We start from the raw sequence: 14,824 nt of genomic DNA on the forward strand, positions 1-14,824 counted from the left end.
TAACATCAAGAAATCTTAAACAGCGCATTTTGGAACATGCTGGGTCTATAAGAAATGCCCAATCTGATTTAACTAATTTTAAAAAACTCACCTCTGTTGCTCGCCACTTTTATAGATACCACAACAATAGTCCAAGGGAATTACGGGCCTTCGGTCTAGAGAAAGTAAATTTGGGTATTCGTGGTGGAGATCTTATGCAAGCACTAATGAGAAAGGAAAGTGCCTGGACTTTCAAATTAGGTGCTCTTACTCCTAAGGGCATGAACGAATATATAAATTATAGTGCGTTCCTATAAGAGCAAAGATTATATCACAGTCTTTTTTCACATATCGAAGTCCTTATTTACACTAGTACTTTGGACATATGATTTTTTCCCTCCTTTCTTTCCTCACTTTATGGCTAAATATACGCATATGCACTTGGTCCAATATGTACTTATGTCCATTAGTATGCTTTTATTAAATTTTATTACAATTTCTTGCACCGATATATATTCACAAATTGTTTCACATTTATTGCATTATATTTACACATATAACATGTTTATTATCACAGTTTGTTTGCAGTGGTGGGTTTTAATTTAATTTACTTTATTTATATCACAATTATTTCAATGAGATCTCTCTTAACAGATCTCATTAGTACTTTAATTAACTTCATTTTCACTTCTTTTGGTATTTTATAATACCAACCATTATTTAATTGTTGTCAACACTATATAACCCTATATATTTCTATTCTCCCGTTCACTTTGGGATATATGTTACACATTCACTTATTGGTATTGAATAATAGGGTTGTGCAGTTACATTCACATACTAGTACACACAATTAACACACACTTGTACACATCTAATTATTTTTGTTTTCACTAAGTATATTTTTTTCACACTCCTTGCCCATATTGGGTTATATTTACTCATTGGTGCTGGATAAAGAAGTTTTATTATTTACACACATAATTATCTATATATTTCGTATTAGTAATAGATATTTTAACTATTTATTCACTTAGTAATTATATATAATGTCTCAGATAATTATTTTATCGAGGTAATTGACCCGGATTTATAATTGGAATATATACATATGGGCCAATTATGTGCAGTGATATACATATATGTAACACTCTGTGTTTTATACAGAGAATATGTGCTGTATAATATAGCTATACACTATCTACATAGGAGGACTCCTTTACTATCAGGGTCCTATGTGATAAGGATCTGTAATTGCTTAGTGGTTTTATTATAGATATTATAGTGTAGCTTTTATTTTCACAAATTACTTTCAGTTATACTTATTCATTTATCCTGTTAATATTTGCCTCTTTCTTTATCAATTGATTATTTATGTTTGCTGTAGTGTTCGTTTTTATTTATGAAGTCACTTTGAACTACAATGACCATCAGACATTGCGATGGTCATATGATCCGACTGGCTAATTGATGTCACATGATATCATCAGGTCCGATAGGACGATGACACGTGATGGAGGGCTGGTGTGAGACGGGAACCAGTAAAGTGGGTGACGTAATCACAACCCTCCCTGTTATGCGTCACAAGTGCGCCAAATTAGGTATAAAAAACGGGATTTCCTGCTGTGTGATCACGGTGAGGTGAACAAGCCTGTACCAAGGCGAAAAGCTCGTCCTCGCTCATTCCATCTGCTACACGACATGTGAAGGTTCAGTTGATCCTGGAAAACTGGAACCTGCTGGTATTGTATATATGGCTCTTCTGACACAGTGCATATTTCAGCAATCCTTTTTTTGCTACCGATGAGTCACTTATTTGTACTGATCACATATCGCTAATGGCTTATGTGGGAGATCACTTATGGGGATTTATAAAACAGCTGTTATTTTATAAATCTATTGTTAGACCTACTGCTGATTACAGCGTTGTTAGGCTATACCTTGTGCATGATATACTTGGACATACACATTGAATACTGTGCACAATTTAACTGAATCTTGGTCAGCTGTTTTCTACATTTGTCCTTTCCCCCATGTTTGTACTATATATGTGTTAGATTGTCAGAGGCTTTTTTCCGATGTTGAAAGGTGTTTATTGCTAACCGTCTGATCATCGTGAAGTACAATAAGAAATAGAGAGTTATTTGACCTCATACAGGACAATATGTTAATGTGATGCATATTATGATCGGCAGTGACACTATGAGTTGATACAATTGCACAGTATTATGCATGTGAGTCATATGATTATTTTGATATATCATTTCCCCTTACCAGCATTGATCATCAACATGCAACATATTCGATTTAATATGTGATCCCTTAATAATAAAAAAATCATCACACACAGGGATGATTTTGTTCCCGTGAATTATTAGGATTATTGGGGATTACATATCGATGTTGTTCTTAATGCATGTTAATTTATGACACTCTTCTATTCCAAGAATAAGGTATGCATATGCATTACTTTACTCAACATATGTGTGTACTACTAATCTGACTCTCCAGTGAGTGATAGTCCTACATTTTTTCATATCAAACTGTGGAAACCATGTGTAAGGGGACCCTTACCCTTACCGAATGATATATACCTACAGCCATACTTATCTGAATCTGCCCAATCTCGTCTGATCTTGGAAGTGATACAGTAATAGGCCTGGCCAGTACTTGGATGGGAGACCTCCTAGGAATACCAGGTGCCGTAGGTTAATTCCCATTCGGAAGTATAGGATAAACACTTGGCACAGATATTGTATGAACTTTTTGTACAAAATTCATGGATTGAAGAAGAGATCATATGCATCTCATTGTGTGGAATGCAGATTGGATTTATTCCATTATTTTCGCCCATTAACTTGGATGATAGCTGCTATATCCGAGTTTTTTGTTTCATGTATATGTGTATTTATATTTATGTAAGTGTACCTCTCTTGTTTTATGCAAGCATAATAAAAGTAAATTTTTATGTGGAATTTGAAACATGTTATTTCATAAGAGTGCCCCAACAAAGAGCCTTTCTTCTCTGTTTTTCTGTCTATATAAGGCTATATAGTGTCATGATTGTGTATGGGGGCATTGTGAGACTATATAGTGTGATGATGGGGGTGTGCGATTGCATGGTGGCAATGTGAGGCTATATAAGGTCATGATGGAGGGGTGTATGGTGGTATTGTAAACCTATATAGGGTCATGATGGGGGGGTGTATGGTGGTATTGTGAGGCTGTATAGTGTCATGATGGGGGTGTGTGATTGCATTGTAAGGCTATATAGTGTCATGATGGTGGGTGCATGGTGGCAATGTGAGGCTATATAAAGGTCATGATGGGGGGGTGCATGGTGGTATTGTGAACCTATATAGGGTCATGATGGGTATTGTGAGGCTGTATAGTGTCACGATGGGGGTGTATGATTACATTGTAAAGCTATATAGTGTCATGATGGTGGTATAAGATGGCATTGTAAATCTAAATAGTGTCACAATAATTTGTCCCTCTTTCCAATTAAAAAGTTTTTTGCCTAATCTGCTTATATTCACGTACTAGCTGATGTACCCAGTTTCACCTTAGATATTTAGTGTTATCATTTCCATCTCACCACTAATCCTTCACCTCTATAGTAATGCATCACTGCTATAATAAGACATTACCCTCCCTCACCTCTGTAGTAACACAATTCCCTCCCTTGCCGCGTTGTAACACATTCGACATTCCCTCCCTCACACCTGTAGTAACACATTACCCTCACTGGCATCTGTATTAACTTATTTTCCTCCCTCACCTGTGTAGTAACACATTCCCCTCCCATACCTGTGTAGTAACATTTCCCCCTCCTTCACCTCTATAGTAACACATTCCCCTCTCACTGCTGTTGTAACACATTCCCTTCCCTCACTATTCAAATAGGAGAGCCACACCAACTGCCAGTGATGTATGGCAGCACTTGGGGTGACAGTTGGTGTTTGAATATTGAACTCTGCTGCAGCTACAATGAGTTAGTCAGAAAACTGCACAGGGGGAGGAAACATTTTAGCCCTTTTCACCTTTAGCCCTTGGACTTCCGGTCCCAGCACGAATAACAGACAAAGATAACATCATTTTTGCATTAATATCGCAATTATGACGTCATTATCGCAGGTTTTAGTTTTACACCGTATTCAATTTCAAAGACTTATCGCTGTTTTGAAAAGTCTTTGATAAAAAACGGTGATAACTTTTCACCATTGAATAGGTGTCGAAAAAAAGTGCAGAATTGGGGTTTAGGGGTGCAGGCTTAAAAAAAATAGCCTGCACCCCTGGGAATGACATTTAAAAAAGAACTGTGTCAAAAAAAGTTTGGGGGACACCCCAAAAAATGTAATAAAAAATTGGGGTGAAAAAAAAAAAAAGGGAAAAAAATGATTACCAATAGGGAAATAGGTTCAGGGCTATTCTGCATGTATGCGGCAGGTGTTTTCTAGAATAGATTTATAGCGGCAGGTGCACAAATCCAGAATTTTTAAAAACTTACTTTAGGGACTTAAAAATATGCTAGTACCCATTTTCATGTACCCCAAATTTGATGGGACCACTTAAAAAAACGAAAAAAAATAACCTAAGTGCTCTTCTGCAACACTACTTCAATGTCGGGAAAAAAACACCTGCTGCGGCTATTTAAATCCCCAACTTTCATTTAAAGGCTAAAACTGGGGTACCCATAGTGATCCCCCATGTTTTTACAACTTTAGGGGGGTCTTACAATTTTTTTAAGGAAAAATTCGTAACTGTACGCAAATCCAACTTCGGAGGTTCCCGTTTTCGTTAATTTTATATTGAATACGGGGATAAGCGGGCGCGCGCCCGATACTTTAACGCAGGTAAAAACTCCGATATGAAACGTTAACTTTGACAGTGAAGTTAACGTTTCATATTGAATACCCCTCATAGCCCTTAAAAGGGCTTCGTGGGATCTGCTGCGGGCGGCATTCCCATTCCACCGCTGAGCGGTCTACCTGGCTGGGAGGCTGAGAGGCTCAGGAAACTACCCCCGCTGCTTGGAGAAATATTACTCTCCCATGCCGAAAAATCATCAATGCTGGAGGTCTGTGCAGCAGAAGCAGCAATCTAAGATGGCGGCCGTCCCTTCCCCGGCGTCTGACACAGAGCTGCTGCCAGGTCATCTCCCTGCTAGTCCTGCAGAGACTCTCTCCCCCCTCTCTGCCCAGGAATCCTACCAGGACATGGTAAGGGTAATAAAAGACACTATAGACTCTATGTTTAAGGAGCAGACTGATACTTTCAAGCACACTATTGATGAGTTAAAAGGTCACTTGTCACAGCTCACACAACGATAAGCTGGATGACCTTGAGAATAGTCCAAGAAGGAATAATTTAAGTTGTGGGTCTCCTGGAGTCAGTTAAAGGGCCAGCGCTGCATCACTTTATACATCAAACCCTACCTGCTTTGCTGGAGATATGATGATTGAGCGCCATCATCATCTCGGTCCAACAAAGGATGGTGTTAATTCACACCCGAGAGTTACGATATTTCGATGTCTTAATTACCTTCACAAAGAATTACTATGGGTGGCATCCCATAGACATAAGTCTTTACAATGGGAGGGCTTATACTAGGATTATTCCGCAGAGGTCTCTAGGGCGAGGAAAGAATTTTTGGTGGTCTGTACCAAGCTGATAAAAGATAAATCGCAAATTTGCACTCCTCTTCCCAGCGTGGCTGCGTATATTTGAGGGGGACTCCTTCAAGGATCTCTCCACAGGTGATGAGGCACGGGCCTTCCTTCAGATGGGCGCCGGTTCTTCTTCCGTGCCTGGCTGACTCTACCCTTTCTTCTCACACTGTTATTGATTTCCTGTTGGTTTGAGGTCTTAGGGCCTGATTCAGAGCCGTTCGTAAGAGGCAGTACGCTCGTTCCGAGCGATGTTTGCCCAACTGCGCATGCGTACGGATCGTAATACGCATGCGCGAACCAGTCAGTGCGGCCGAAAATCGTTTGTTCGCTAAATAGCGAATGCCTGCTATTTTGAGTGACAGAAAGAGGCGTATGTGGGTGGTAACAGGGGAAGGTGCTTGAAAACGAGGAGTGGAGATCCGAACGCAGGCATGCTTAAAGGTCAAAACGGACGTTTTATGGGTGTGCATAATTAATACAGCAGCGTCATTGACCATGTCACTGGGTTATTTTATAGCCAGAACTGCTCGCAAGATTGTGGTAGCAAAAACCAACCACAAGAATAGCGAGCAGTTCATACGCTGGTCGATGTACTCGATTAATCTAATAAATAGCGGAAATGACGTAGATGCGAGCGGCCAGGGGGCGTATTTATCCAAAAAACGACCGCAAGTTTTGTTCGCTCGTTCAGACCTAGAGGCGTGAACAGACCGCAAAGAGCGAACGGTTCATTTGAATAACCACCCCTATTTTTTGGACGAGTGAGCGCTAATTGCGTCCGGCTCTGAATCAGACATTTGTTCCCTTCATATTTGGATGGATATATTTTTACACTGATGTATTTTTCCTTTACCTCCAGTAATAGTTTATGTTAGGCTATTGCACCGTGTTTTGAAGCACGATGTCCTGTTTACATAACATTTTATATGTTTTCTTTTTATTACCATTTTTCTTTTTCGTTCAATTTACTTTTACGAGGTATGTCTATAAAATAATGAGACTGTGATTCCACCTAGTAAACAAAGCAATCAGAACTGGTTCTAACTGCATACGTAGTAACCTTGAACTTGTCTGAACCTGCATGACAAGCAGCAACACTCTATGACGTTCAGTTAATTGTGAGTCGCCATTTAATTTGGTTGTGTTTCTGTAGAGTGGCGAAAAAATGCTAAGTTTAATAGTTGAACAACGTGTCAATTTGAAATTTTTAGTAAAATTGCACAAAACACCAACAGAATGTTTTCAAATGCTTACTACGGCTATGGGAATGACTGCCTGTCTTGTGCGTGTGTGTTTGAGTGGCACAAAAAATTCAGCAGGGGACGTGAGAATGGCGAAGATGATGAACACCCTGGACGACCTTGAACTTCAATAACTGAAGAAAATGTAGAAAAAATCAGTCAGATTGTTCGAAAAGACCGCCGATTCAGTGTTCGAATGATAGCTGAATCTGAAAACACTGACAAAGACACCGCATGGAAAATTTTCCCTTCGATATCAAGGGTGTAATTTTGCAAGAATGGGTTCCAGAAGGCACAACAGGTAACCAGCATTATTATAAGGAAGTTTTGAAAAAGCTGAGAGAGAGTCAGAAAGAAACGGCCGGATATGTGGAAAAATGGTTTCATTCTTCACCAGGACAATCTGCCGGCTCACACAGCACTTTCTGTGATGCAGTTTATGACCGACAATCACATTACTACACTTGAGCATCCTCCATATTCGCCCGATTTAGCACCTTGTGACTTTTATCTTTTCCCAAAAGTTAAATCAGTACTTAAAGGGACACATTTTGAATCAGTTGATGTTGTAAAGAAGAAAACGGCAGATATGTGGAAACAACTAACAGAAATTGATTTGCTCGACCAGTGGAAAACGAGACTACAACGATGTATTAGTGCAAATGGGGAGTATATTGAAGGGGACAAACATTACATTTGTAATACCAATAAATAAAGATGAGTTATTTAATCAGACATACCTCGTATGTTTCTATTTCTTTACTTTGTATCATATCTGGGTATCCACAAGGGGATGGGTTAGTTTATTTGGGGGGAGGGAGGGAGCTACAGCTAAGACAGGCAATTGGTGGAGGTATTTTAAAGCTCTACACAGGTGTCGTGTTCCCTTAGGGCTGATATTGGTCAGTGTGGCTGGTGATGCACAGAAATAAGAGGGTGTTAGGATTCAGTATGCAGATTTATACAAGTTATTAAATAGCCATAGGAATTGGTGTCTATCCTCAATACACTGTGGGGCTATTTCAGCATTGCAAGCACATTATCGTGAATCTTCGTGTGCGCGGGACGAATGGGTCCTGCGTGATCGCACACAGACCCTTCTATGCCTCTGCCTGATTGACAGGCAGGGGTATTTAAGGGGTGGTGCAGGGACGAGGACGGCCGGCATTCCCGAAAATGGGGGCACGTCCGCCCCATTTTTTGTAAGGGGCAAGGCCAGGGGCTTATCCACGGACGCAGTTTCCTGGCCTTGCAAGACAGCCTGAGTAAACCTCGGTCTTAGTGCTAGGATTGCACATACAGCAGGGGGTGTCATACACCTCCTGCTGTATGTGCATGTTTGTAAGGACAGAATTGCAAAGTTGCTTGTGTGCAGCTTTGCAATTCCGTCCAGTATGGAATTCCCCGTGTCCGTAGGGTAACAGTTTGTTGCTGCACTACACACAGGTCCCTGCTGCACTATAGTAAAATTACTTTACTGCTGGTAGTGTCAAATTGATCATGGAGGCGTCTCCAATAACGGCTCCGTCAATATGGCATTACCTCGCCCATTAGCCGGCAATTTTCGTTAACATTCACACCTAATTGCACAATTCTAGCTATAGAAGCCATGGCAATAGTATATGGCCCCACTCTAAGGAAGTCTGAAAAATTTGCATTAAAGAATAGCAACTAAACAGTCTTCCATTACTTATCTAACTTGCACTAGGCCAGGGATGGGGAACCTCAGGCCCGGGGGCCATATAAGGCCCCCGGAATCATTTGGATTGGCCATCTGAACTTTTTTCTGCTAGCCTCATCTGGCTAGCAGGGTGCCTAGAATGGTACCCTGCAGCCAGAATCTATGTAGCAGTGCCGCCTGGAGCATCCTTAGGACGCTATAGACTGTCACACCGCTGCCATTACAGCTCCCCGGAGCATCCTCAGGAAGCTCCGGGCATTGCTGTATTCACCGGTGATTGTGGCACCACCCTGTGTGACGTCACATGGAAGGGGCGTGGCCTGCATCGGGTCCACGACTAATGTTATATATCAAAATAGCCCTCAGCAGAAAAAAGGTTCCCCACCCCTGCACTAGGCAGATAAAAATTAATTGCTGAATGTACCTTAATGGAATGATAGTAAATGAGTCCTTAGTTTGAGTCACTGGCCTGATTAATAGCTGTGCAATGTTTTATGCTTTTCATTCAAAGTCCTTCAGGTGTCAATCCATGGGGAATGGGTCACTGATCACTATCGGTTGAGTACAGCAGCATCTAAAGCTGCATACACACGTAAAGATTTTCTGTCCAACCATCCAACTAGTTGATTGGTTGGAATGAAAATCTGGTAACGTATGGGAGTAACTGATGATCAGCAATTTGCTCCTAAATGCCAGAAAGCAGATGAAAATGGTCGGTCAGACAAGTTTGTTAAATGTTTGATCTAAACAATTTGTTCAAACAACAGTTTTTGTCCATTTTCCGGCGTTTGGGAGCAAATTGCTGATTGTCATTTGCTTTCATACCTTACCAAATTTTCATTCCAACCAATCAACTAGTTGGATGGTTGGACAGAAAATCTTTACGTGTGTATGCAGTTTAAGGACGCCTGAGATTTACACTCGCTAATAAAGATACCTGTAAAATGGGTGTTTTTAGAGGAGAAGATGTCTCATGAATAGTCCTATATCTAAACAAAAATTTACTATATTATTTTTGGATCAGTGGCAAATTCTGGATTGCCCACCAAAACCTAAATCATGCAACAATTCATTTTAATGTGACAGATACGCCAATAAAGGATTTCTCTTCTTCAAGTTAATGTAATGATCACTTTTGTAAAGGAAAACAAATATGTTAAGCTGCATACACACACAACGATTTTTTTGAACGATTATCGTTAAACGATATTGTTTAATGATAATCGTTTTAAACAATCGTTCACTTTTTGAGTCAAACGATGAACGATAATCGTTCACGTTTGTAGTTTGTAGTTCAGTCAGACTTGTCAACTCAACGATTTTCATTAAGGGAATATGCAAAAATCGTTTGTAGTTCAAAAAAATCGTTCATTACACTTTAAAAAATCTGACAGATAATCTGACAGAAAATAGTTCATAAAATCGTTGGTAACAAAATCGTTGTGTGTGTATGCAGCTTAAGTATTAAGTAAGCTTAAAATAGGACTCCCAAACTCCACCAATACAGTCCAAGTTTTAAGGATATCCATGTTTGAGCCCAGGTGACATAATTAGTACCTCAGTCAACTTGATTTAACCATCTGAACTTAAGCATGAATATCCTTAACCCATTTGTGGCAGAGTTTTTTTTTTCATTTAAAACTTATCTTTTAAAAAAAACAAGAGATATGGTAAGAACTTACCTTTGTTATCTCTGTTTCTAAGAAGTCCATAGGGTCCACAGGGTTGACCTTGGGGTATAGCTGGATCTGGATCCACGGGCACCACGCAGTTAAAGCTTTGCTGCTCCCAGGATGCACTTGGGTCCGTCCTCCTCTATACCCCGCTCCCGACCACAGGCACATCAGTTGGTAAGCAGCTAAGGCCGGAGGAGGAGACTAAACAGAGAGAAGGAAGACTGGAACACACAAGAAACCATACTGGGAGACGGAAAACCGGTGACCAGTCACATAGCCCATATGAAGCCAGGTGCGTCAGGGCGGGTGCATAAGCCTCACAAATAACGGAACGAAGCCAACGGGCTAACGTTTGCTTGTTGGCAGGCCAACCCCTCTTGTGAAAACCGAAGAGGACAAACAATGAATCAGACTTCCTAACCGAAGCAGTCCGGTCCACATAAATTCTAAGTGCCCGGACTACATCTAGGGAAGCCTCACCAGCTGAAAGATCAGGTGACTGAAAAGCTGGCACAACAAGTTCCTGATTAATGTGGAACTTTGAGACCACTTTGGGCAAAAACTCAGGACGAGTGCGGAGCACCGCTCTGTCCTGGTGAAAAATCAGAAAAGGAGGGCGACAGGAAAGCGCCCCCAATTCTGACACCCTCCTGGCAGAAGCAATTACCAGGAGAAAAACAGTCTTAAACGTCAGCCACTTGAGTTCCACCGACTCAAAAGGAGGACCCTGCAAGACCCGTAGTACCACCGCCAAGTCCCAAGGAGCCACCGGAGGCACAAAGGGAGGCTGGATCCTGAGAACACCCTGGAAAAAGGTGTGAACATCTGGCAGTGTAGCAATTAATCGTTGAAACCACACGGACAAAGCAGACACATGAACCTTCAGAGAGGCAAGGCGTAAGCCGAGGTCCAAACCTGATTGAAGGAACTCCAAAATTCTGGAAACCCGGAACACCTGAGGATCATAGCTTCTGGATTCACACCACCGAAAGTAAGTGTGCCACACCCCATGGTAAATCCGTGCGGAAGCAGGCTTGCGTGCCCTAAGCATGGTACCAATGACCGAACTGGAGAAACCCCGAGCCCTTAAGACGGCTGTCTCAAGAGCCACGCCGTCAAAGAAAGCCGACCCAGATCCGGGTAAAGGCAGGGCCCTTGAGACAATAGGTCCTGATGCTGAGGAAGAAGGTACGGAGCGTCGATGGAGAGGCACCTCAGATCGGAGTACCAAGGACGTCTGGGCCACGGCGGAGCTACCAGCACGAGCGTGCCGCCGTTCTGCTTGAATTTCCGCAGAACCCGAGGAATATCAGAGGAAACAGATACGCCAGGTGAAATGTCCATTTCACCGACAGCGCGTCTACCAGACAGGCGCCTGCGTCTCTTGTCCTTGACCCGTAAACGGGCAACTTGTGATTGTGACAGGAGGCCATCAAGTCCAGCTCCGGCATCCCCCACCTGTCCACGAGTAGCTGAAACATCTCTGGGTGAAGCGACCATTCCCCGGGATGCACGTCGTGACGGCTGAGGAAGTCCGCCTCCCAATTGAGGACTCCGGGAATGAAGACTGCCGAGATCTCTGGAATTTGACACTCCGCCCAAGCAAGAATGCGAGACACCTCCGACATCGCTGCCCGACTGAGAGTTCCTCCTTGGTGGTTGATGTACGCCACCGTGGTGGCGTTGTCGGACTGCACCTGAACCGCCCTTCCGTGAAGAGCGGGGCCGGATGACTGCAGGGCCCTGTATACTGCCCGCAGTTCCAGAATGTTGATGGGAAGAAGAGCTTCTTCCGCGGACCAACGACCCTGAAGCGATAATGAGCCAGTCACTGCCCCCAAAACCCCGAAGACTGGCATCCGTCGTGAGCAGGACCCAGTCCGGGATCCAAAAGGGGCGCCCCTCGAGCAGATGAGCCGTCTGAAGCCACCAAGACAAAGACTGCTGAACCTCCGGGGACAACACCAGCAACTGAGAGCGGATCCGGTGTGGTAACCCCTTCCATTCCGATAGAGTCAGCCCCTGCAGGGGCCGGGAATGGAACTGGGCAAATTCCACCATGTCGAATGTCGACACCATGGACCCCAGAACTCTCATAGCCGAATGAACCGACAGGCGGCAACTGCTCAGGCAACTGTGTATGCGCAGCTGGAGGGAGGAGACCTTCTCCGGAGTCAGGAAGATCCTCTGCTGACGAGAATCCAGCAGGGCCCCCAAATGAACCATCCGCTGAGATGGAATCAGGGAGGACTTTTTCCAATTTATCAGCCACCCGTGCGCTTGCAGGCAAGCGATCGTCATGTGGAGATGTTGAAGCAGTACCTCCGGGGAGCTCGCCAGCAACAGGAGGTCGTCTAGACACGGCAGCAGCCGTACTTTCTGGTTCCGCAGATGTGCGGCCATGACCGCCATAATCTTCGTGAACACCCGTGGTGCCGCGGAGAGACCAAAGGGTAGCGCCCGGAACTGATAGTGGTGTTGAAGGATAGCGAACCTCAGATACCTCTGGTGCGAAGGTGCTATCGGAACATGGAGGTAGGCGTCCTGGATATCCAGGGACACCATGTAATCCGCCGGTTCCATCGCCAGAATGATGGAACGTAACGTCTCCATCCTGAACTTGGGAACTCTGAGGAATTTGTTCAGAGACTTCAAGTTGAGGATAGGGCGATGAGAACCATTGGGTTTCTGCACCAGAAACAGAGAAGAATAGTAGCCCATCCCTCGTTGTAATTGAGGAACGGGAACAATGACCCCTGCTTTCAGCAAGGACTCTATGGCTACTTGAATCTGTAAGGTCTTGGTCGTATCCTGAGAAGGACTGGTGCAGAAAAACTGGCGGGGCGGTCTGTGCCGAAAAGACAGGGCGTACCCCTGAGAGACCACTTCTCGAACCCAGGCATCCGTGGTGGTATCGTGCCAGCACTGGACAAACAGAAGAAGTCGGCCTCCCACTCTGGGGTCCCCCAGAGGGAGGCCCGTCCCATCAGGCAGAGGGCTTATCCTCCTGCTTGGAAGAAGGGCGCCTGGCACTCCAGGCCTGCTTCTTGGGCTTAGAAGCGGCCTTGGTCGCCGACTGCCTCGGGAAGGACTGACCTTTAGCCTTGCCCTGAACCCGAAAGGACCGAAAGGCAGAGCTCCGTACCTTGGTAGGTGCAGAAGCCGAAGGGAGGAAAGCTGACAGCGTATCCACAGTTTTGTCTAAGTCTGGACCAAAAAGCAACTCCCCATTAAAAGGTAAGGCCTCCAGGCCCTTCTTGGAGTTCGCGTCAGCCCTCCAAGACCTCAGCCACAAGGACCGACGCGCCGACACAGCTGCAGCCGACACCCGAGAGGTCAGCAGGCTCGCGTCTAACGAAGCTCCCCAATGTAGGAAGCCGCATCTCTCATTTGTCCTATCAACGCTTTCTGGATCTCTGGAGCATCTTCCGGAAAGGTATCCTCCAAGGCGTTGGCCCAGCTCTCGATGGCCTTAGCCACCCAAGAGATGGCCATGGACGGACCGGCCACCGCCCCTGAGAGAGAGTAAATAGACTTTAAACAAATCTCCACTTTCCTGTCCGTGGGATCTTTCAGGGAGGAGATAGACGGCAGAGGCAGCGTAGCGCTTTTAATTAAGCGGGTAACGTGGGAATCCACCGCAGGCGGAGTTTCCCACTTCCTGCAATGAGCCTCAGGAAACGGATAGTTTGAAGCCAACCGTTTCTGCGGTTGGAATCTCTTGCTGGGCAACTGCCAGGCCCCTGCCATATGATCCGTTAACTGGTCTGACGGGAAAAACCGTCGAAGTCACCTTGGCCTTTTTAAAGTTAGGGTACTTTAACCTGGGAGCCTGCACATCCTCCTCAATATGAAGGATGGCCCGCACCGCCCTAACCAATGCTGGCACATTAATGGAGGACTTAGCCTCCACCTCCTGGGCCCCGGCATCCGAGTCAGAGTCTTCATGGATCTCCCCGTCATCCGAAGACACATCCGTGTCTGTAAACTGAGCCGCCAGTGAAGCCGGAACAGGTCGCTTGGACGCCCGTGGGGGCAAATCACTGTGCAACATAGATTGAAAGGCCGATGACGAAGCCGCCAGGCTCTGAACAGAGCTGGAGAGGACATCCACCCAGGGAGGGGGCACCGTCTGAGTATACCCCTGAAACGGCACCATGGACTGCTGCGGCACCGTGGGAGATTGCACAAATACAGGCAAACCCGCATAAGGACCCACAGTCTGAGACCCGGGCGGAGACTGCACCAGAAGCGTCACACCTGGGGAACGGGGGATGGTAGGCTGGGGCAACGCCCTAGAAGGGGCCGCGGTCGGGACCGCAAGCCGGTCTGCGATCGATGCCAGCACCTGCGTAAACATCGCCCACGGAGGATCCTGCGCCACCGGGGGTTTAGAGGGACCAGGCACCAGCTGGCACCGCCCGCACAGACCGTCCTGAGACAAATCCACCCCGTCGACCCCTGCCGAACAGCGACGGCAGGAAAACAACACAGGAGCCTCGGAGCGCTCATTCTCCTCATCAGAAATGACACAAACTTTTTGAAATAAACGTGTATCACCGAAACGAGGTAAGG

At 44.8% G+C, this 14,824-nt stretch overlaps 1 protein-coding gene and 1 pseudogene across 5 annotated transcripts in view; one reads left to right on the top strand and one right to left on the bottom strand.

The window, feature by feature from the left end:
• Positions 1 to 14,824, bottom strand: part of CEP164 (centrosomal protein 164) — a 112,097-nt gene that overhangs the window by 78,416 nt on the left and 18,857 nt on the right. The window lies entirely within an intron of this gene.
• LOC148477921 (5S ribosomal RNA) lies at positions 2,572 to 2,690 on the top strand (annotated as a pseudogene).

This window comes from Taudactylus pleione, unplaced genomic scaffold (genome assembly GCF_031769625.1).
Source record: "Taudactylus pleione unplaced genomic scaffold, aTauple2 ptg000683l, whole genome shotgun sequence".
Taxonomy (NCBI): Eukaryota; Metazoa; Chordata; class Amphibia; order Anura; family Myobatrachidae; genus Taudactylus; species Taudactylus pleione.